Genomic DNA, 25,738 nt, shown 5'->3' with positions numbered 1-25,738 from the left:
TTTCTGGCTAGAAGTAGTCAGGCACCTCTCTGACTTATCCCCTCCACCCCACTGACCACCACCTTTAATCAAAAGTTTTTAGAGGAAAATAAAAACCTAAGTTTCTACAGAAAAAAAAAAGAAATATCTATGAATGTAACTTACAGAAAACTCAAGCTCATGGAGAACTGCAAACAAGTCTAATAATTAGCCTTTCAAAATTAATCATTACAACCATTTTGGAGAATATAAGTATATCATGACTTTTCTGTGAGCAAAAATACAAGAGAACTAAAAAAAAAATTCAATTTTGGTTTTATTTAGTGTTTGCATGTTTCCTCTGGTGTTCTTTAGAACACAACTACAAGCAAGACATCCTTGTTAAAAAATATATACAATGATCATTTGAAGACCCATGATTTTGTCTTAAGAAGCAGCTGAAGGAAGACATGAAACTTCCAAGTATATAAAAGGCTATCACACAGAGAATGTTTGAAAGACAGTGAAGAGAGGAAATGGCAGGAGGTATTCAGACAAGAACCAATGGCAAATTTCTTGATAGTTAATGCTGATAAACCATGGGATGTGTTTCCATAGGACACTGAGGAATCTCATTTTCAGAAATATTTAAAAACATGGTAGAATCTCATCTCACTGAAAAATAAAGCTTATTGAATTTCTGTTCTAATTAGAGCACTTACTGTAGAGTCTTGGGAGGATCAAAATAAATAGAGGGCATTCTCTAACTTTGAAGAACTTTGAGTAGGAAGATGGAAAACACAACTGGAAAGTATTTTAAAATGTTGAACCAAAATTAAGTTGGTGAACTCTCTTTAACTGGATAGTCAACACTTCTCAATTAGCTAATATTTAAAAACACAGAGAATGATGACAAAGAAAGGTTTTCCAGGCAAAAGAGATCTTGTAGGAATGTAGAGAAGGTCTTATCAACCAGAGAAGTATTGAATTCTATAAAAATAATATTGGTGTATTCTGTTTCTTCCTCTGGAGAAAGAGAACAGTAATAATTTCTTCACATGATTGTAAAAGTACAAAAATAATCTATATAACACATTGATCAAGCAAGAACTCAACAAATTGAAACCATTCCTATCATCATCACCACCATTATCATGAACATCTTCACACCTACTTCTACTACCGTACTACTATCCTATCACCAGTAATAGGGTTGAATGTATCAGGGAGCACTTTCCAGTGTTCCACTTCTACTGCAATCTGCATTAAAGCTATTTTTTCTAACCGGCTCACATTCATGCTGGTTAACATGCCTAAGGCTTTGTGATTCCTGCAGTGTTAAGCAGGACCTGATAAACTGAAAATAAAAGATTCTTTCATTTCACTCTAGGTTTAATGGGAGTCACCCTTGTCTGAACACAGGAAAGCTAATGCCTCAAACCCAAACTCTTGGGCAAATAAATCAACAAGTTGAAGCCACATTTATGTTCAAGATTAATTTTTACCTGGCATTTCCTCAAAGAAAGACCTACACTTATGTGAAGGATGTTTTTCACGTTTTTAGATTCATATTTATCATTTTCATGTGGGTGGTGAATGATTTTATTAGTAGTATTCACTCAGCCCTATAATTTGGCAACTTCCAGCAGATACACTCACTAATTTATTATTGTGAATTCTCTCTTCAATCAGAAGCAAAAAGTTCATTACCGCATTCAAAATAGTCCTTAATGAATGTGCTAATTGGGAGCACATTAGCACATTTCATTTGCTTCTGTGTTTATTTCTTTAAAAAAGTAGTAAATTTGTTCCTTTGTGTGTTTAACATGAAGTAAATTTCTACTATAAGAAAACCATTTTCAAGTTCTCCACCTCAACAGCAAAGACTTGAAAGATATAAATAATTCACCATCAAGATATGTTTAAAAGTGATCTTATTCAAAGGAAAATTGTTATGACTTTCAATAGAAATGACTGAGGACACTACGGTATCTTCTGTCTTGTTACATGGAGGAGTCATTCATGATATTGACCAATAGGAGTCTACTGAACCCCTGAAACTCAGCAAAATCCCACTCAGTTTCAAAATGGCTAAAAATGTATAGGTTTAGTGAACTGATATTTACTTAAATGTTCACTGAAGGACATTTCACAAGGTAGAAACATATTTCTAGAGGAATCATTCATTTAAAAGGGCCCCAATTCTGCCCAGTTTTCAACCTCAGTTTACAGTTTACAGATTTTGTTTTTTGAGTGCACATATCTGATAAAATGCTTTCTTTGTTTTAAAAAAAAATGTTTTATTCTTTGTTCTACAAGCATCCTTTTATTTTGGACCCTTATGAAATGAACTTCAATGGTCAATGATAAACAGGACACTGCTCTTGAGGTGGAAATAGACATTCCATCACCATCCTCCTTCAAGACCAATTAATTATTGTATTCAATAATGATTTTGAATTTTGTTATAATTCCAGTAAATGAAGAGGAGTAAAACAAACTGAACTTTATTAGTCAGGGTTCTCTAGCGGAACGGAACCAATAGGAGATAGATAGATGAGAGAGACAGAGAGAGATGAAAGAGAGATAAATAGATAAATGATAGATAGATAGATAGATAGATAGATAGATAGATAGATAGATAGATGAAAGATAGATAAAGATAGGTGATAGATAAATTATATATACATGATAGATGGAAGAGATTTTTGAAGGAGTTGGCTTATGTGATTAGGAGGCTGAGAAGTCCCATGATATGCCATCTGCAATCTGGAGAACCAGGAAAGCCAGTAGCGTAGCTTAGTTCAAGTTCAAAGGCCTAAGAACCAAGGAGCCAATGGTGTAACTCTCAGTCTGAAACCAAAGGCCTGAGAAACTGAGGGTCTGCTGGTGCAAGTCCTAGACTTTGAAGGCCAGAGAACCTGGAGTTCTGATGTTAAATGGCAGGGGAAGATGAGTGTCCCAGCTTCAAGACAGAGAGAGAAGAATTCACCTTTTCTCTGCCTTTTTATTCTATCCAGGACTTCAACAGATTGGGTGGTGCCTGCCTATACTGGGTGAGGGTGAATCTTTCTTACTCAGTCCACCCTTTCAAATGCCAATCTCTTCTAAAAACACCCTCAAAGACATACACAGGAGTAATGCTTTACCAGCCACTGAGTATTCCATAATCCAGTCAAGTTAACACCTGAAATTAACCATCACACAAAGAAGACAAATAAAACAATAATGGCCCTGAATTTTAAAGGGAAGCTTTGGTATCAGGTAGAGACCAAGGGGTTCAGACAACGTTGCCTATTCTTTACACTTCATTCTCTGTCTATCCAAATATCACCAGTCCCTTGAGTTCTCACTCATGTTCCACTCTCTCTTTAAAGCAACCACCAAAGAGCCAATAGTAAGTTGTATTAGGTAGCCCTTTTTATGAACGTATTTTAAGAGGAAATCAGGTCAGTTTTTACTACAAATTATCAAACATTATCCTCATCATTTGATATCCATCTTAAAATGCAACACACCTAATACTTAAGTGCATCCAATACACATATTTATAAATACTCTGGTTTTCCTGTTTCCATTCCCAACTGGGTGTACTTCAATTCAGTTCAATTCTGGCACTAACTAGAGTAGTGCAGAACTCACATGTTAAGGACTCAGTCCTCCACAAGAGTACCTTCATTTCAGTTGACAGCCACACTTTGAGGATCCCCAGCGCACCGTCTCTTCTGACTACCTAGCTATTATTCACAGGTTTCCACAATCCTATCCAGTTCAGTAATTCACTAGAACAACTTGGGAATGTGCTATGCTTATGATTCCAGTTTTATTATAAAGGATACACCTAAGTAAGATCTGAAAGGGAGGCTGGGCATGGTGGCTCACGCCTGTAATCTCAGCACTTTGGGAGGCTGAGGCAGGTGGATCACCTGAGGTCAGGAGTTCGAGACCAGCCTGGCCAACATGGTGAAACCCTGTCTCTACTAAAAACACCAAAAGTTAGCCAGGCATGGTGGCACATGCTTGTAATCCCAGCTACTGGGGAGGCTAAGGCAGGAGAATCACTTGAACCCCAGAGGCAGAGGTTGCAGTGAGCCAGGATCACAACACTGCAGTCACTGCAGCCTGGGCAACAAGAGCGAAACTCCATCTCAAAAAAAAAAGAAAGAAAAAAAAAAGATCTGAAAGGGAACACAGAGCTTCCATGCCCTCTCCATGTGAAATCATGTCATCCTCTCTGCATGTCAATGTGCTCACCAACCTCTAACACAGAGTTTTTTGGGGGTTTCATTATGTTAGCAAGTTTTATTAAATCCTTGGCACATTACTGAACTCAATCGCCACTCCTCCTGTCTTTCCCTGAAGGTTAGGCTGGTCCAAAGTTCCAGCTCTAATCATGTGGTGGGTCTCTCTGGTCACAAGGCCCCATCCTAAAACTATCTAGAAGTCTACCATTAGTCTCTTCATTAACATAACAAAGACAGTCTATCACTGAAAAAATTTCAAGTGTTTTTGAAGCTCTGCACGAGGAACTGGGGACATAGACCAAATATATTCTCCATTATACAACAATATGTTATACTTATTTATTATTTATCCTCCAGTTAAAAACATAAATTCCATGATGTCAGAGATTTTTATCTATTTTTATCTATTTCATTTGCCCCATACCCTGGCACACAGATGAGTTGAAGCACACAGTGGATGCTCAATATTTATTAACTGAATAAATGAATAAATGTATGGGTGAATCAATTCTATATTACAACTTTTTCATTTGAATCTTGACATATTTAGTATTCCTGTCCTATTAAACCACAATATCTATAATGATTATCACTCATAAGCCCTGAACAAATAACACCTGGATTTGCATAGACTCAAGATTGGAAAAAATTCAGTTAATTCAACAAGTATTTTATTGAGTACCTACTAAGTTCTAGGCACTATTTTAGGTGCTATGTGTTTAACAATTGGCCCAGGTGATTTTAACTTGAGCAAGTTTGAAATCTGCTGTGATCTTACAATCTGCTGGTGTCTCCTATTAACTATCTATCTGTATTACTCCATTCTCACATCACTATAAAGAAATATCCAAGACTGGATAATTTATAAAGAAAATAAGTTTAATTGGCCCACAGTTCCAAACGCTATATAGGAAGCATGATGCTATCTGTTCAGCTTCTGTGAAGACCTCAGGAAACTTACAATCATGGCGGAAGGTGAAGGGGAAGCAGGCATATCTTACATGGCTGGAGTAGGAGCAAGAGGCAGGGGGAGGTGCTGCATACATTTAAGCAACCAGTTTTCATGAGAACTCACTATTGTTACAGCAGCACCAAGGGTGGGGACAGTGTTAAACCATGAGAAACCATCCTTATGATCCAATCACCTCCCACAGGCCCCACCCCCAGCATTGAGGATTACATTTCAACATGAAATTTGGGTGAGGACACGGATGCAAATCACATCACCAGCTCATGCAGTACTTGCCATTTAATCATTCTGAACACCACTTTTATTATATCTTTTCTAGATCAAATACTTGAAATTGTACCTACAGACTAGTGGATCAAGTCCGGGATCTATCACCTGCAGATCAACTTAATCATTCTCATTTTTATCAGCCCCTAGGATGAATGCTCTATTTTTCATGGACATCAGAACTCATCTTAGTTGTTCCTACTTTCAAGCACTTCCTCCTTCATTGCACCCTCCAGGAATGCTATGCTCTGCCATCTCCATTAATCTTTATCTGACTGATCTATCTGCTGTTATGCAGCCGAAGGTCCCTGTTTGCTGGCTTCCCCAACCTTTCTATCTATGAAAACCTTAATTCCTACAGTGTTTGTATCTTAAACACTCATTTGGTACTTGCCTACTGATAATATAATTTTTGTGAATGTACTATAAAAGATTATTACTGATATATTTTGAATCTAAATCAAATGTTAACTGATACTTTCAAATTGCATTCTCTGTATTTGGAAAAGAACTCTGGAATATTATGGAATATTATGGAATATTGGGCTCTTATTTTCTGTTTTCTCGATCACTTTTTTTTTTTTTTTCGAGATGGGATCTCACTGTGTCATCTAGGCTGGAGTGCAGTGGCAGAATCATTGCTTACTGCAGCCTCCAACTCCTGGCCTCAAGCAATCCTCCATCTCAGCCTCCTGAGTAGCTGAGACTACAGGTGCATGCCACCACACATAGCTAGTTTTATTTTTTTAATTTTTTGTAGAGATGGGGCCTTACTATGTTGACCAGGCTGATCTTGAGCTCCTGGCCTCAAGTAATCCTTCCTCTTTGGCATCTCAAAGTGCTAGGATTACAGGTGTGAGCCACTACACCCAGCCAAACTCTTATTTTAAGCATTTAGATACCTAGAATTTATTGTCTGAATCTGTTTACTATTCTCCAAAACCAAATAACAAAATACAAAATCGTCTTAGACATAACCTACTTACTTATAACCATTATTATAGATTTTCTGCTAATTATTTTCTCCAGAATTTAATAAAGCAAACTCTTTTTTCCTAATCTTCAATATCTCCAATAGATATAAGAGCGATCCTAAAATCTGTGGTTTCAAGGTATATAGAGCCTATATGTAGCTTTCTTTGGGGGCCTTCCAAAATAAGTGGAGTTATGATATAATTGTGTATTTGTCACTCACAATAGAAAATTATGTGGGCAGCTTTCATTATAGCTGGGTAAATTTAGATAAATGAAGTGTGTCAACTTACTAATTACTAAATGTTATATGTGAAGCCATTAAAGCACGAATGCTTTTAGACATTGTTGAAGCTACAGGCTGTTTTTATGAATTGTGATTCAAAATAATAAGAGCTGGCTTTAAAGTGAGTTAAGGGAAGAACAAAGGTGAAAATAACATAGGAATCATTCTACTTTCAGGAAGGTTGTATTTTACTCTTTGGTAATAAGAATGTAACGGTGAGCTAGCTTTTTATAATGACATCCTCCCCCCTTATGCTCAAAAAATGTACAATGCATAATACTTTTAATGTTCCTAAGAATGTAACTGAGGCAAAGATACTGTACTGTTTCATAGATTAAACTATGTTTCACTAACTGAGGTAAGACAAGAACCCAGAATTTACATATTACTTATTAAAACATATCCTCTTGCCACTCCTAATATTAGGCCATTTCTCAAAACCAGCAAAGTTTTGAGAATTCCTTTACAATGAACAAAATAATACAAAGTCTAAATTCCCTTACAATAAATAAAATATAGCATACATAAACACAGTACAAAGTCTGAATTCCCTTACAATAAACAAAATATAGCATACATAAACTTCATGTCAATAAGGCTATTTTAAACAATAGTAATTTACAGATGGTGTCCTAAAGCGAGCTGATCAGTATTCTCTTTTCCTTGTAAATATGTTGCAACAAGATCAAGCCATGCATTCATTTTGTTAAGATCTGTGAATTCTCATCAGTTCAGGGAACTACCAAGTTTACCTATATTGATATTTGGCTCCAACTGAAAATGAAAAATCAATATTTTAGAGAAAGAAGTGCGCCTTGCTCTTTAAATATTCCCTTAATAGATAAGTCACAAATAATCCTCCCTCACTCTCTCTGCCACTCCTTCTCCCTCCCCCCAGCTTCTTGCCTGCACCCTGCCCAGCCACCATCCTATTCACAACATAGTGATAACGACATCTGTTTGGCTACTATTTTTAAATCATTCACTGAATGCTATCAAGTTTTTAAAGATCTGTCAATTATTCTCACCATTTGATTGTTCCTTATCAATGTTATCTCTACCAGGTAATATAGCCCAGAAAAGTTATACTGAACATGGTCACAGACAATAAATATTCTCCCAATCTCTGATTTTAAGCTGGGTACAAGGCTGCCCAGCATAAAGCAACATTTCCCAGCCTACGTTCTTTTTTTTTTTTTTTTTTTTTTCTTTTCTTTAGGACGGAGTCTCGCTCTGTCGCCCAGGCTGGAATGCAGTGGCCTGATCTCGGCTCACAGCAAGCTCCGCCTCCCGGGTTCACGCCATTCTCCTGCCTCAGCCTCCGGAATAGCTGGGACTACAGGCGCCCGCCACCACGCCCGGCTAATTTTTTTGTATTTTTAATAGAGACGGGGTTTCACTGTGTTAGCCAGAATGGTCTCGATCTCCTGACCTCGTGATCCACCCGCCTTGGCCTCCCAAAGTGCTGGGATTACAGGCGAGAGCCACCGCCCCCGACTTCCCAGCCTACGTTCTTTTAGGTGGAATGTAAGCATAAGTCAAAGGTAAAAACTACAGGATGTTCCTAAGGGGACATGCCATTTTTCAAACCATTTCTTCTTCATACACTCTGAAATGGGAGCACATGGTAGCTCGATCTTAAGCAGCCATCTTGGTTCTCAGTGTAGAAGACACACATTGCTGATAATAAAGCAAGAAGATAGAAAGAAACTGAGTCTTTCTGTCTTCCATGGGGGCACTATACCAGCCCGTGGCTGATTTTTCCTACCTACAAATGTAAAAGTGCAGTGGCTATCTTTCTTTTGTCTGAATATGGACTTTCAGAAATCCGAATAATGGGGGCGCTCTTAAGAAAAGAACACATCTTCCATTGCACTTGTCATTTGATTAAATTTATCTTTTCTGGTCACTTCTAATACTGAACTCTAACACTTTAAATATGTTTCTAAAATAATTGAAAGTAAATATATATGTGTGTGTGTGTGTGTATACATGCATATATTTAAAATTATTTTTAAGAAAATGAAATCTGTGCAATGCTGGTGAAAACGAAATCTGTGTGAACATTAAACCTATATCTTCACCCTCTTCAGGGCCACACTGAAACATCCTGGTGTTATTTCACATTCTTAATAATATCCAATTCATTAAGCCTATCCAGTCACAAAAACCTATTATAATTCCAAGTGTAATCCAAATATCTACCACTTGAATGTCTTCAAGAACTCTGGTCATCCTGTGTCACCTTTTCCTTTAATGTGTAAATAAAACAGCCCAGTTCTATGCAACCCAGAAACAGCAGTATGTCCAAGGAGTCCTTGGAGTGCCTAACTTCCTCTTAATCTGGAACCCTCCAGTTTCTTGCCCCCACTGACTCCCTGACACCCATTCTCTCCTTGCTTTCTGAATCTACTCTTTCCTTCCTTCTCTGCTTTACTCCACACTGGACACAAAACCTATTCTTACTTTAAAAAACCACACACAAGGCTGATATATGTGGTTCAGGTCAAATTTCTGGTCATAGACACCACAGAAATTTCTCACTGTCCACTTTTGCACTGTAGCTCCCAATTTGTACAGATTTCTTCCCCACCTTCCTTCTCTTTTCCTCAGTTTCTTGGCTCTAAGAAACCATTCTCTCCAACTCTCAAGAGAATGTCCCCTAATTCCTATTACCTTGTTTGCAAGTCAATATAGTCATCTTTGACGTAATCTTTTATTGCAGTCCAGAACAGAAAATGGGGAGAGGGGAACCCATAGGATCTTTCCTTTCCCAATCCAAAGATCACTGAGGTAAAGGAAAACAAACATAGTCATAAGAGATATAGCCTGTATCTTCTGTTATGAATAGAGATCAAAAGATTGGAAGTATTAGTTCTTCTTAACTTTGGGCCAGGTTAAAGTTAAATATTTAGGGAGGGTTTTATCCTAAATAAGAAAAGTCTCTGTTAATGAAAGGGGTAGCTGTAGAACATCTACTCCTGTCCTTCAGATCACATTCTGCAGGATTGTGACTTTTTTCTTCATCATTACATAAGCCCATTCCCCTCTATGTACAACAGCACCAGGGTCTTCTAGGTGACTTCTAGGGCAGAGCTCTTTCCATTAAATCCCATTGCCTTTCAAACCATTTTATTGGAGTTTCTAAATCCATTTTGATCTCCTGTACAAAAGGAACAGTCGTTAATGACCACCTTTGAATAATATGTCTCTTGAGTGAATTAATGAGAACGCTGTCTCATTCCTTTGAGTAAGGGCATGACCAGACTGCATTTACTTTTCATAAGTGAAGAGACTCTCTCATCATAACTATGTAATCCTCATATACAGAATGAAAATTCTTTCTTAGAAAAAATAGTCCTGAAAATGAATTCCTATAGAAGATTCAGTCCCAGAATTTTCAGAATCAGTTCAGTTTTGTTTTTCGATAGATTATGATCTATTGGATACCTTTTATCTGCTAGTCATCATACTGGTCACTAGAGCTATTTAAAGATAAGTAGGATTGAATTGTACATTCTAGAGGAGGGGAAAAGTAGAAAAGAGATATGATAAAGTTATGATAAGGAGCTATGTGAGTGCAAAGAAGGGTCCTTATTCCAGTCAGAGAAGTATCACCTATGGTTTCCTGAGGGATACAATATCTGAGTTAAATTTTCAAAGATAAAATAAGGTTAGCTGAAAAATGAGGGCTCAGAGGATATTTTATTCAAAAGAAACATTATGAGCAAAGATTTAGAGGATTAAACTTCATGTGCAAGGAATTTAGAATTGCTGTAACATTAACTGCAAAGTGACAAATGGAAGAAAGTAAGCTGTGCTTTCCTCATGTATGTATATACATATTTGTGTTCCATCTGTCTTCCTTATTAGCTCTTTGAGAGTGGGAGTTTCACCTATTTTTTTCTTCTGCACCTAAAACAATGTTGGTCACATATTAGATTAAAAATATTGGTTGGATAATTGAATGACTCTAAAGGTAGCCAGGGTGGGAGATGGTATAGTCTAGGGATGAAGAACATGAGCTCTGTCCAAAGAAAACCTGTATACACAAAAAATAGAAAACATGTGTAAGAATGTGCATAGCAGCACTGTTCACAAATAAAAAAATTCTGGCCACAACCCAATGGCAATCAACTAAAAAGTAGATCAATAAAATATAGTACATTCACAAAATGGCTTATTATCTAGTAATCAGAGTATAATAATGCAGATCAATTTTAGCAACAATATGTCCCAAAAGATTACATGCATCATGATAGGTTTTTTGAAGTGAAAAGCATCTAACATAAAAATATATGTTTTAGGAATACATATAATAGTAATAAGACTATATAAAAAGAAAAGTAAATTCTTAATAATGGTTACTTCAGGGAAATAGGGGAAAGGAAATAAATGAAAGGACCACATTTTGGAAATCAGATTATTGTCAAGGTCTTACCTTCTGTTTGGGGTAGCACTTGGGGACATTTATCACATTATTAAAAATAATAAATTATCCATGCATGGCAATAATAAGAATGTGTCATGAAACAAAACACTAAACCAATTTTGTGTAATTGCAGCTCGTAGAATTAAAAAAAGGAGAAAAAATGTTTTCCTGGACACTTGATTTCTCCTGGTAGTGGGGGTAGGGACAAAGGGTATTCTGTGCTCTGGTATCAGGCCCTCTGGGTTCAAATTCCAAACATACAGCTTCCTAGCTATGTGATCTTGAACAAACTCCTTAAAGGCTTTATGCCTCAGTTTCTTCAACCGTAAATAGGAGTTAAAACAGTACCTTCATTTTACGGTTGGTTTGAGATTACATTAAATATATGTAAATGCATGTGCCTGGCACATAGTACTCAGTAAATGTGGTGATAAATCCGAAGAGTAATTAAATATTGGCTGTTGACAATATAGGGCTAGAAAATGGAAGACCTTATGTATTATGCTAAATAGTTTCTGCTTTACCTGCAAAGGTTTTGAGATTCCAGAAACAGTTTAAGTCGGGAAATAACATCATTAGATTTCTATTTTTCAACAGATCTCTCTAATTGCAATATTATGAAGGGGTACAATACTTCCAGCAGGGAGGCCGATCAATATATTATTACAATAGTTATGATGAGAGATTATGAAAGTCTTAAATAAGGCCATAATAGTGGAGGTGGAAGAGAAGGGGACAGAAATTGTGACACAGTAAGGAAATGGAATTATGTTGCACAGTTATGCATGAAATCAGGAGCATGGAATGACTCCCAGGATTCAGGATCATGGGGTGAGTGTTGACACTGTTCCCATGATTGGAAATATAGAAAGAGTGGAGATTTCCCAGTCTTGGCTCCATTGACATGTTGCTGTGAATAAGCCCTGTAAATAAAGAAAGAGTTTATTTAAAGGGAAAGATCATGAGTTCAGTATTGGATATGTTCAATATGTTGACTTTGAGATGTCTGTGGGACATACAGCTAATGCTAATAAAGATTTGGATGATAAGAGTATGCAATGCAGGAGAAAAGTCAGAATTTCCAGTATAGATTTGGACTCTTGATTCATATACTATAAGCCACAGGAGGCAATGGGTTCACATAGGTGGGGCATGTGGAGTAAGAATGTAAATGCATTCAGGATATAAGTTTGGAGAGCACACCAATTCAGGATGAGCAGAAGATACACTAGTGTGAAAGTTAATTTTAGGCATTAACTTGACTTGATTAAGGAATGCCTAGATAACTGGTAAAGCATTACTTCTGGGATTGACTGTGAGGGTGCTTCTAGAGGAGATGGCCAGGTGAGTCAGTAGACTGAGTGGAAAAGATCCACCCAATCAGCTGGGGGCTGGATGGAATCAAAAAGGCAGAGGAAGGATGATTTTCTCTCTTTCTTGGGTCTGGGACACTCTTCTTCTCTAGACCTTGGACATCTCAACTCTAGGATCTTTGGCCTTTGGATTCCAGGACTTACACCAGTGGCTTCCCCTGGTTCTCAGGCCTTTGGCCTCTGACTGAGAGTTATGCCATAAGCTTTCCTGGTTCTGAGGCTTTCAGAGTTGGACTGATCCATGCTACTAGCATTCCAGGGACACCAGCTTGCAGATGGCCTTTTGTGGGACCCCTCAGACACCATAATCATGTGAGCCAGTTCCCCTAATAAATCCCCCTTTCTATATCTATCTGTCCTACTGATTCTCTCTGGAGAACCCTGTCTGATACAACCAGCAAGTAGATTTTTTCCCTTGTGTTATTGCATTCTCTGGGACCTCCACTAGAGTGCTATACAGCAGTGATAGCAAGCATTTGTGTGTTTTTCTCAAATACAATAAGAATGCTTCTAAAGTATTCATCATTTGGAATGATGTTTCTGGAAAATTTTGGTAGATACCAATGGGAAGATTGTTAAAAAGCTTATTTCTAAGGAGATTAAAAATAGAGAGACCAGCACAAAGGTGAAGGAATAGGCTTGCACAAAGAAGCATTCAAAAGAGAATATAACTCTTTCTCCAAGAATAGAAAAAGGAAGTGAGAATGGGTTTTGGCTGTTTTCTAGTAATTACCTCCCTTTCTTTTATATAAAATATATGAAGTGCTTAACTTAGTTAGACTAACTCTCATAACATTCTGCCAATAAAATCAGAACAATATTTTGGCCTGTAAGTTTGTAGGTTTAGTGGATGAAGAAGAGCCCATGTCTAATAGCCTTAAGTTTTTTGTTTTTGTTTTGTTTGCTTTTTTTTAAAATAGTAGGCCATCTGGATGCAGATGTTTTTAAATGGATTCAAAGTGCCCCTCAAAAGTTAGTCAAAGCTGTATTTACATGGTAGACCTGAACAAGGCTAATTCCATTTAGAGAAAGTAACCATTAAATATGATTTTTCTCCATGTTCAAAATAAATTATATTGTTGCTACAATAAATTAAATTCTACTGTTGGTACAAACTTCAAAAACATTTGAAGTTTGAGAAAGTTCCTTCAGACTGAGATTAAATAATCCTCTCAGAGAAAAAGGAAGATGGAGAAACAGATGATACAGAATCAGGTGTTGGGGGATACAACAAACTGCAGCCCAGGAGCCAAATTCTCCTGTTTCTCTAGAGCCCATGGGCACTGCATGAACCAGCTAGCATTATGAGGTGCACAGGGCATCTGCCCTGTGTGCTGATCCACAGCAGCACCTGCCCTCCAGCTGGCAGCTGAGTCTTGGTGCTGCACAGAACCAGCACTCTTTGACACCTGAACATTGGGGGCTTCACTGTCAGCATCGAGTGGTACAATCTCAGTCCAGGAGTCACCTCACCACCAGGCCCCAGCCCCTGGAATCAGTTCCTGTTCCTCCAGAGAATATCTCCACTGAGACACAACTGCATGTAAAGTTTGCCCAACACCAAGGGACTGTCCATTCCAGGCAAACATAGCAGGAAACAGCAGGAGTTTTCTCTCTTAAGACATAAGTATCCTCAATTTTGCCTCCTAGCCCTGCAAAGACTGAAACATTTACTGTCTGGAACAGGTAAAGTTTGGTGATCTCTGGTATAGATCACTTAACGGTAACAGAGTAAGAGAAGGAGCCAAAGATAAAAATTTGTTCCATAGAAAATTGCATCCACTTGCCTAGCTACAGAAAATGTATCTTTTTCTTCCTAGATAAACTAAATTACCAATTGTAAACAATATGACTTTGTTATAATTAAGGTAACTCAGTATTTCTCCACAAAGCTACAATTAATATTTTAGGCTTCGGAAGGCCTGTGTATTGAAGTATATTTAGGGACATCCTTAGCCTATAATGATTGCTGAAGGTAGCAAACCCTTAACTTCACCTAGCACAATTATGAAAATCAATGTCGCCAGATATTGCCAAATGTACCCTGGGGAGTGGAGCAAAACTCACTCTCAGTTGAGAACTACTGGATAATTAAATGGCAATGAACTCCCCTAGATTTGTCCACTTCCATTCCATCACTATTTTAACTTTATAAAAATTACTTCATCACTTCAGGGAAATTATTTTACTTGTATTCTTTCCTCAATCAGTATGAGAACTTCAATCACTGAGACATCTGTACCAGAATGCTCCCCTAGTGATAAGTATAGGCGGGCAGGAAGAATGGCAAGGAAGGAGGGGATGTAAAAGAGGTAGAGGGCAAAGTGGGGAGGTGAAGGAGGCAGAGGGTGAAAGCGGAGAGAGGGAAGGTGATTCAGCCAGCAGTGCCACTCTCAGCCCCCACATACACTGGGACACATGAAAACCAAGGAACGAGGACCAGAAACTGAGATCTGTTCTCTAATATCTTGAAGTAGTCCCAAGGTTTGCCAAAGAGAAACAGGCCAGAAGCAAGGATTAAAGCGGGATTGCAGAGCTAGGAAGATGATGGCAAGCACAAGACATCACACAGAAATAGGGAAACATCTAAGACAGTTGCTTTGAGAGACTTCGTTGGCTATGGCTTTTATTTGTCACCTACCATATGGCATTTTAACTGCCTAGCAACATTGGAAGGGCCAGAGAAGATAGTGACATACTGGTCTGATATTATTGGGACATATGTTAGCTAAGAGAAGTCAAATTCTTCATTCAGAAATCACTTCCTGAGATAGAAGACATGGTGATACACCTGTGGTTATATGAAGACAAATTATGTTTCCTAAGGCTTCAAGTTTTCTGTGATTCATGGACAGAAAATGAATGGGGCTTAGTTTGCCAAAACAGCCATCCAAGCTAAGATGGAACATATATAGGAACTCCCAAGAGGGGCTTGAGCAAAAAAAAGCTAAGAGTGGTAATGTCTTCCTGTTGCTTTGCACCCTCACTGTTCCAGCCCACCAAACATCTCTGTTTAGTCTTTTTTCTACTAGTTGTGAGTGCGTCTTGGTATTCAAGGGCTTGCCAGACAATCCTCTGTAGGTTCTGATTCCTTCTTTCATCATAGCAACATCCTTAACACTCAGATAGTGATGTACAGGATTACACATGTCTCTGAATATAAGTTTTTTTCTGTGTATTTTCAATACTTTGTGTTCTGTCCCTCTTATTTTTATTAGAGTGCATTGTTCCCACATAATTCCCTGCTGTGACTGGGACAGTTGTCGGCATCACTGCAGGTTCTTAGTAAATGCTGCCCGCCTGCCTGACCACTCAGACAAGGACTCCCATCCCCAGCATATTAATGACAGGACTTCTTTTGAGATGACATAGCTGTTGTGTTATATCTATGCTGGAGATTCTTTGATCTCTGTTGGTCTCTGCCTCATTATCTCTTTTTCTAAAGGCTTTATCAGTCATACACACAAGAATTCCAGCCATGTATTTCCCTTAAGAATAAGAATATGGGCAAGAATAGCAAAATGAGATTCAACTTAGAAAAATGCACAGAATTTTTCCTAAGAGATTCTAAGAATAAGGGAAAAAATTCAATGAATTGGAGAGGAGTAAATTTAAAAGAAAGAGAGAGGGAGACAAATAGCAGAACAATAGCACCTCTCTTGATGGTTTGCCCTTGAAGACCCCTGATCAATTTGTACTTGTCTTAATGAGAGACCACAATCTCCTTGTCTCCTTGAGAGCAATGTCCAGTGTGTGTGTGTGTGCACGCACGCACACACATGCAAGCACATGTGTGTTTTAAGTCTAGTACCTCTATATGTACATATAATAAACAGCAATTATCCTTCCCTCTATGTAACCCTTAATGTTCTCCCTACAATAACATTCTTGGTAGACGCTGGAGGACAAGTTATTAGATCAGATAGTTTTGGAAACACCTTTTCCCATAGGTGCATCCCACACATCCTCATTGTTTAACTTTGCATTGTACTGTGTGTCCCAGCTTTCTTTGACCCCGAAACCCTTCCATCATGTCATTCCTAGTTCTATTTCATTGCCAAGCTGGGAACACTTCGCATTGCAGGGTGAGGTTAGAGAAAGAACTATAGCAGCAGCTAGAGACTGCTGTCCTAGATGCATCTCCCCTCTATTACTATAATCTTACCAGGGGACAGGAGAGCACCAGATGGGGCAGCCTCTCTCTCCCCTCAAAGCAGAAAGCTTTCATTAGCAGACTCAGCTAGGAACAGAAAGAATGAAACACACAAACTTGCTCCCTCGTGACTTTCCAGAAAGCATTCCAGAGGATTCCAGAAGGCAGCCTGAGGCCGGCAGCAGGACCATGTCCAGCACTGACCCAGGCAGGAGCCTGCTGGGATTTGGATGGGGCTTTGACAGCTAAAAGACTGTCAAGTCAAAAGAGTATCTTAAAAGGGAAGGTAGGCGAAAGAGACACTGGCCTGCTGTCCTTTCTCGTAAAAACAAAGGCTGCAATAAACCATCATGACCTCCCAGGCCGGGCAACTCACTGGGCTTCCTTTTGGCTCTTTTCATTCTGTTTGGAACCCTATGAGTGACAGTTGCGGTATGAAAAAAGAAAACGACAAGTCACGACACCTGTTCTTTTTCTTCCTTCCTTAGTATAAGCTTCAAATCCTGCAGAAAGGCCAGAAGTTAGACTATGACTCTCTGTACTGTCTGCTGTTAATGAGGCCTCCAGTGACATTTCCCCGCTAGACATTGAAACAGGTAACGATATTGGTTCTGAAACAGGAGAGGTGGATCATACCTGGGGCATCCATGATTATTTCCATCTGCTGACCCCTACGTTGGGAGAACCCTAGCTATGGCAGGTATACTAATCACAGCAGAGTGGCTGGGATAAAAAGACCCTGGATTATTGGGGTGACGGCCATGCCAGCCTGCAGACCTTTGTGCCGATACTTCTCTCAGGGAGTCCGCAAGCGAGCTGCCTGTGTGGGGAGAGATACTGGTTCCTGAGAGCTTTTGCAGCCCTTCAGCCACTTATAGGGAAGAAGACACCTCTAAGGCTTATGCCACGCATTTGTTGATACTCAGTAGGTGGGTTATGTGGGCTTCATCTAGAATATAATCTGCATGCAAACAAAAAACAACCTGTTACCAAGACTAATTTGTTTGCTTTTCCAAAGTCTGTCACCAGTTAAAAGCCTCTGAGAATAATACACTCAGAAAATGCTTCCTAAGATGATGATCATTATGGCTGCTTCCTGAGTAGGTTGATGTCTTTGGATAGAGAGTGTGAACATTTATACTTCTCACCATCCCACCCTCTCCAGATATCATCTCTACAGGCTAATGCATGCAGCTCTGCCTTGGCACAAATGTTGCCCATTTGTGTTAGCCATGAACTGGTTCTTTCATCTGCTCCATTTTACACTCTCATTTTTCCCCCTTTAGTGGGTCATTACATTCAGAGCAATTGCCACTTCCCTGACTATGATTGATCCCCACTTATTTCATCCTGCATGCAAAGTATTTGATTTCAAGTGTGGTTCATTCTGCTCGGTGAACTCATTAAAAAGTCAAGCTGAACATCTCACAGATGTGAAGCACCTTGTCTTTGAGGTTCAGCAATCTAATTTGGAATCTCATTATAGAACTTCTACTAGTGGTAGGCACAGGGGCAACTACCTGGCTGGCATTTTCCTGCCCATCTCCTATCCCATAAAGAAACTGTCATTTCAATACAGGCATGCCAGAATATTCCCCATTTTGGAAAATAGCTTTATTTATCTCTCCACAAATGCCTCTTGGCACTGATGAGAGAGTAATACTTTGTAGGCAATTCTATTAAGCATCTCAGGAGGTCAGGTGCTGAAAGAGACAGCTCACAGCTGCTTGCCTCCCATCTAGTTAGTAGGCTCCTTTATGAATCTGATGTTACATTTTCTAAGGTTTGTAGTGTGGTTGTCATTTTGCTAAGAATCTATATACCAAGAATCTTTGCTTGGTACCGTAATGTAGTTTAACTCAGGGAGGACTGATTTCTGGTGTGTCTATGGTGAATGAAGGGAGAATCGGGTTGAAATGGAAAGTTCACTTTATTTCCAGAGAAATGCATTGATTCTGAAAGATTGATGCATTCATTTTTTTCGCTTATTTGGTGCTTTCAAAACCAATGAGCATCCAAGGTGCAGTTCTCACTGCTAATGAAGTTTTTCTTTCTTCACTTTCGATTTTAAAACTTTGGTAAGAATATTTGCTTTTCCAATTGCAATTGTTTCCATTCCCCTACAGAGCAGGCTGAGCCTTCAAGAGAACAGTGCCTTTGTTTCTTTGCTATGAAAATGTAAGTAGATTTATTTAACCACATGGAAAGAAAAGTGAACTAATACATATATTAATGAATAGGGATAGGTTCGTGCGGCTATGTTCAGCAACACAGATTTTTATCTTGCATTTCAGTCCAGCAAAAATACAGATTTTCCCAGGATTACACCCCACCTCCTGACTTCTCCATTTGATCTAGAAAAGGGGTCAACAAACCACAGCCTGTGGGCCAAACCCATCCCACTGCCTGCTTTTGTAAATAACATTGTTTGGAACACAGGCACATATATTAATTTGGCACATATATTAATTTACGTTCATTGCTGCTTTCCAGCTGCCCAGACAGTTTAGTAGTTGAGACAGAAACCATATATCCCTCAAACCTAAAGTATTTGCTATCTGAAATTTTACAAGAAAAGTTTGGTGACCTCTAATCTGGGAAAAGAGATCTTACGGTTCTATTTAATTCACATGTAACAAAGCATGTGTTTTGAAAATAATTTTCAGTAGGATAACTGAGAGGAGAATTACAATGAGCATGGAATGAGAATCTGACCCTACTCACTGTCAAAAAGGTTTTATGAATGTTAAACCTCTGCTTTTTCTACCCAAGAGGTCTTTGAATGGAATGATAAATTAATAACAACAATGTGATATAATTTATTCATATTTGAATGATATTTTTGACTTGGAAAGCGTCCTCTCCACTGACTTTTGATTTCCACTTATGGACTGGGGAATTAATTATTTCATTTTATTTTCATTGCATTTCATTTGGGTCAGATGCATTGCTCAGGAAAGGTGGAATTAGGAATAAGTGACACTAAAGTTTTATAGCATATTCACCCCATAAAATTGCCTCAGTGCCTTATTTCCCCCCATTTGGTGCCCCATTCTGATAGTTCCCCTCTGGTTGGTATGACCCTTTAGGAAGTACCAGCAGCTTCTGTACCATAAGGGCTGGCTCCTATCACACATCGCTGTGCAGTTGGGAGGATGTCACCACATGACTATTCCTCCTGGATTCAACTTGCAGACTTTGAGTTACATCCAATCATTCAAACAGGTACAGTGAGGCAATGAAATTAGATGGATGAATACAGGCAGATACATGTAGATAGATGATGTAGATACGTAGATAGATTAGACAGATGATAGATAGATAGATGATAGATAGATAGATAGATAGATGATAGATAATACATACATACATATATACATACATATATAGATAGATCAATAGACAAAGGGACAGAAACAGAGACAGGCAGACAGAAAACATGGGACTAGGAGTTCAAAGACCTAGATTCAAGTTTTGTCTCTGCACTTACCTTAGCCAAGCCAGGAAAGTTAGGTGCTAAAAGAGACAGCTCACAGCTGCTTGCCTCCCATCTAGTTAGTACGCTTCTCTGAAAATAATAATAATGTACTGTAAGAATTTTATAGGATATTTTAAGAGAAAATATGATAATATAGCTGAAAGTACTTTTAAGTTATAAGTTAATCTAAGCTATTAAAATTATGACAGGACTAAAAATTACTTTTTACCTCAAAGTTCACAGCCTCTCCTATGACCCACAAAAGAGATTTCTCACATTGCCCAGGTCAAAACTCTCATTCCTCCTTGCTTCCAGTCAGAAGGAAGTGTGTGCAGCTAGAGATGGGATAGGTCAACAAGCCTTGTTAAGGAATGGAGTGTGTGGAGACACAGAGCATAGGAGGAAGGACACTGGGTTTGGGAATATGAAGTAAGTCTGGGAGCTGCAGAGAAAATTCCTCCAGAGCAACCTCGACTGTGTGATGGAAACGAGAGGAGAAAAGAAAGGAGAATTTTTGTAAGTGCTAGGCTGAGAGATGCCAATTAAAATTTGTTACTTTGAAACTTGTTGGTTGCTGGAATTTGTTTTATTTAAACTGGAAACTGAACTGAATAGTTCATCCAGACTTTTAAGGGTGTATTATGCATTTTTATCATTTATGGGTCCCTGGCTTGATTTTATACTATTACTTTTAAGCAAGCCTATATTTATACAAATGTGTAATTTTAGGTATATATTAAAAACTGTCTCATTTAGAAAGCTTTTCTCTAAAGCCAGTGAGAAATGCCTGACATTGATATTTTCCGGACAATGTTAGGGCACAATTTCCTGTGTGTTGCAGCCAGAATATTAGTCCAGAGATTTTTCAAATTGGGGAATGTGTGAGGTGTGATGAGTGTATAGTTTGAAAGAAAATACACATACTCAACCTATTGTTTTCTGAAAACAAACTAAAGAGAATATAACACATACCCCTCATCCATTGGTGATATGGAAAATACGAACCAGAAAGCCCTTAAAGGATACAAATCTAAAACATGAAAATTCTTTAAAGAGATTGAGAAACCTGCTAGTCAGTCACTAGGACTCCAGGATTGAGTTAGCATGATGATAAACTTGCCCTAAAATATTTGGGAAAAAAGTTAAACATATATATATATATATATATATGTTTTACATAGATTATCCCATTTAACCCACTCGATTCCTCTTAAAGAAGATATAATGGTCATTATGGCATAGAAACAACATTGAGATTTACAAACCTGCCTATATATAGTAAGTGATAGAGGTAAGATTTGCACCAAGGTGTTTTGGTTCCAAAGCCCTGTTTCTACTAAGCTGGATGACTGGCAGTGTCAGACCCACAGGCCTCAAGGTGAGTTGATTTTATGAAGGAGGCTCTGAGAATTTAAGTGACATTCCAGGGTGGCATAATTAATTAGTGATGTCCTACACTCCTAATCTTCTGAATCACATTCGTACCTATTCCTCAAACGGCAGATCAGATAAAACAGGCAAATATTACCTGGGACCAGCTCCCCAGGAGCAATGGAAAGGCTTGTTGGCTTCCACTAATGGTGCTGCTGCTTAATTTTTTTTCTGTCAGTATCTTCTGGTCATCTTGCCTTTTTTCTCATTTTCTATATCAAACAAACATGGCAAAAATTCAGATTTTCATATATTATTATTTTCACAATTTCTAGAAGAGAGTCAAACTGTATTAGTTTCCTATGTCTACCATTTAAAAAACTACCACACACTTCATCACTTAAAAATCAAAAATTTATTATCTCGCAGTTCTGGAGACCAGAAGTACAAAGTCAAAATCAAGGTATTGACATGGTTGGTTCCTTCTATAGGCTCAGCGAGAGAATCCGTTCCATGTTTTTCTCCTGGCTTCTGGTGGCTGTCAGCAAGTCTTGGTGTTCCTTGGCTTGTAGCTGCATAACTCCAATCTTTGTCTCCATCTTTATCCGGCCTCTGTGTCTCTGTGTCTTCTCCTTTCTTATTTCTTATAAGGATACGCTGCATTGGAGTCAGGGCCCAAGCTAAGTCCAGGATAATCTCGTTTCAAGATCCTTAGTTTAATTACATTTAAAGATGATTTCCAGATAAGGTTATATTCAAATGTACTGCATTAGGACTACGGATATGTTTGGGTAGACACAATTCAACCTAGTACACCTCAAAGGCTTTGTGACCCAGGAGGTGATTAAGCCCACAGAAGCAATAGGCTCTACACACCATATTCCAACCATAAACAAAAGGAAACTTCTCATTCTAACCTCTCAGCATCATGAACATGCACGCTGCCAGCTGAGATTTCAAGGATTCAACAATTCAGACTTGGCTATATTGGAATGAAATGAGGTTCTTGGAGAAAGGGACTATGGTCTGAGCCCCAATAGCTTCACCACCCTAACCTTAGGTAAGTTGTTAAATGCCCTTAAGCTTTAGTTTCCTCGTCTGTAAAATGGGACAACAATAGTAACATCTATAACCAATTTTTGATTATTATATATAAAAGTGCTTTGTAAATTACACAATAGTTATTTTCACTATTAGCTAGTTCAAAGCCCAAGTAAATAACTCTATTTCCTTTTTTATTTTGTATAGCTTTTCCTTCTTCTGTTTTTTAAGGAGCAGCATTATCCTTACAGCATTTTTGAAGACATTTTTTGTATCAGACTCTTGGCATGATCTAAAATGGCTTTCTGTATTTTATATTTACAGTGAAATGATTATATACAGGTGTGTATGGGAAAGCAGAGGTCACATTAACAACAGTTAATTTAGGAAATCAAATACTTCATAAGTAGGAGATGCATCTAAATATTTCACTATATTCATGACTCAAAATATGGCTCATCCTAATAGCAGATACACGAGAAAAAGAGGGAAAAGTTAAATGTCTTTCACAAATATCATGTAAACTTGTCCTTCTGAAAACATTTTCATGATCATTTAAAAGGAAATGAATAATATAATTCAAAAATATAAATAGATGATCATATTGGACTGCAATGAGAGCAGATGTTTTAAGTTATGTAAAATCTTACCCCATCTGGTAAACAGTAAAAATGTCTCAACAGCAACCCACAGATGAAATGTTGCCAATAAAGCAAGTATAGCGGGGACTGACTAGAAGTCAGTTTTACTGGATTACTTCATAAAATGCTTAAAGGCTATTAATATGCACATAATAATTTTACCCCTTACAGCAATTACCATCCTGAAAACTATTTTTAAAAATTTTAGAAATTTCAGCAAATTTCATGATAAATTTCACCATAAATCACATTTGTTAAATTAAACAGCTCATTTTCTCCCAGAGTACCTTGAACTTAGAAATACATCCTGGAGTAGTTATATGTTTAAGTTAATTAAGACATTTACTCCATCTCCAATCTAATCAGGATGAGTACCAATAAGACAGAATAAAATTAGAGATGGACCAGACTCCCACTGTTACAGATCCCATTCTGTTTGTGAAGAGTAGGTGGATCTATCAGGAACATTTGGTTTATGTCAGTTTGCCTTATAGCTGGGTTTCATTGTGTGAACTATTTCCAGTCTTTTCATCTACAAATAGGTGGCTACCAATATAAACTTGCTGCATTATTCCAAGTTGAGTTATTACCAGAAAACTTTTCTAAGAGCAATGGACTTGAATCTCTTCAAGCAGAAAGTCTGTTCTTTAGATTCTTCCCCATTTGGGTCTAAAAGTTGTTATTCCCATCACATCTCTTGTCCCCTTCTTTAGACTATTCTATGGAAACCCAGTACCATTTCATTCATTCATTCTAAATAGAAGAAAGGTCAGAAAGTTACCCCCACACTACAAAGAAATCTGTAAAAAGTTAAATTAATTACTCCCAGGTATGTGTAAACTCCTGCTTAGAACGATAAAAGAATTTCTTAAATTTATGAGGAGTAACCCCGAATGAAGAGAGAAATAAAGTGAAGGGAGGGGATTTTATTACAAAGACAAATTATTGTACTATTTTTTAATGTGTTCTGTGAATTCAATTAAAGGGGCATCATACTCACACAAACAGTTACCATCCCCCACTCTTCAGGGCTCTGTTTATACTAGAAGATTGTTTATTATTTTTAGCCAAACCTTGTTCATAAATTAGTAGAAATCTAACAATTAAAACTAACTGGCCAAGACAATGAACATGAAAAATTTGAGTTAAGTGTTCTTTTATTTTTGATGGTTTTATTCATGGAGTCTTTGAAGGCTCTGCAAATGTTTCATATGAAGAAACAAAGACTATTAATATTCAATTAGAGTAAATAAGCCCTCTTCTTATGAAAAGATAGTTTAATTCAACAATTATCTACATTATCTCTAAAAATACATATCATTTGGCTGGGCATGGCAGCTCATGCCGGTAATCCCAGCACTTTGGGAGGCCGAGGTGGGCCAATCACGAGGTCAGGAGTTCGAGACCAGCCTGACCAATATGGTGAAACCCTGTCTCTACTAAAAATACAAAAATTAGCTGGGAGTGGTGGTGTGCACCTGTAATCCCAGCTACTCAGGAGGCTGAGGCAGGAGAATCACTTGAACCCTGGGAGGCAGAGGTTGCAGTGAGCCAAGATTGTGCCTTTGCACTCCAGCCTGGGTGACAGAGCGAGACTCCATCTCAAAAAAAAAAAATATATATATATATATATATAAATTATACAATATCACATTCCTTCTTAAAACCATGCAATGGCCTCCAACTACACTTAAAACACAGTCCGGGCTGGGCATGGTGGTTCACACCTGTAATCCCAGCACTTTGGGAGGCTGAAGCAAGCGGATCACTTGAGGCCAGGAGTTGGAAACTAGCCTGGACAATATGGTGAAACCATGTCTCTACTAAAAATACAAAATTTAGCCAGGCGTGGTAGTCTGCGCCTGTAATTCCAGCTACTTGGGAGGCTGAGGGAGGAGAATTGTTTGAACCCGGGAAGTGAAGGTTGCAGTGAGCTGAGATTGCACAACTGCACTCCAGCCTGGGCAACAGAGCAAGACTCTGTCTCAAAACAAAAGAAAACAGAACAAAAACACAGTCCAAACTCCTTGTCCTGAATGATCTGACACCGGCCTAAATATCCAACTCTTCCTTCTACCTGTTCACCCCTTACCACAAAATGACTTTTGACAATTCCTTATATATGCCAAGCTTTTGCTTGCCTTAGGACATTGTTGCTACTCTTCAGAGTGTTCCACACGGCCTTCCCAGTGCCATTTCTCATCTCCCAGATCACCACTACAAAGAAGCCAGCTCCTATACCCTATCTAATGAAATATCCCCCTCCCCAAGACTCTCTTATTCCATTGCCCTTTGTGCTTGCTTTACAGCATGTATCACAGTTTGTAACTACTTTGTTTGTCTATGTTTCCCATCTATTGTTATTCTCCTGCCAGTGCAATACCAACTCCATGAGAACAGAGACTACACATGCCTTCTTCTCTTTGTTTCCCTGGCACTCATTAGCGATTAGCATGTGCTCAATAAATGTTCTTTGGGAGTACTACTTTTTGAAAGAAAAATGATGAAAATGATTTATTATTCTCTGGCCAGGTGCAGTGGCTCACACCTGT

The 25,738-nt window shown here is 38.3% G+C and overlaps 1 long non-coding RNA gene across 1 annotated transcript in view; it reads right to left on the bottom strand.

Moving 5' to 3' along the window:
* The window catches only part of LOC134759853 (uncharacterized), an 89,870-nt gene that overhangs the window by 33,248 nt on the left and 30,884 nt on the right, over window positions 1-25,738 (bottom strand). The window contains exons 4-5 of the long non-coding RNA XR_010136701.1: window positions 21,662-21,776; window positions 20,146-20,223 (exon numbers count right to left, since the gene is read on the bottom strand). This is a non-coding gene — a long non-coding RNA (uncharacterized LOC134759853). The remainder of the gene's footprint in view (window positions 1-20,145; window positions 20,224-21,661; window positions 21,777-25,738) is intronic.

This window comes from Pongo abelii, chromosome 14 (assembly GCF_028885655.2).
Source record: "Pongo abelii isolate AG06213 chromosome 14, NHGRI_mPonAbe1-v2.0_pri, whole genome shotgun sequence".
NCBI lineage: Eukaryota > Metazoa > Chordata > Mammalia > Primates > Hominidae > Pongo > Pongo abelii.
The sequence above is the reverse complement of the archived record's forward strand: the minus strand, read 5'-3'. Positions and strand labels throughout refer to the sequence as shown.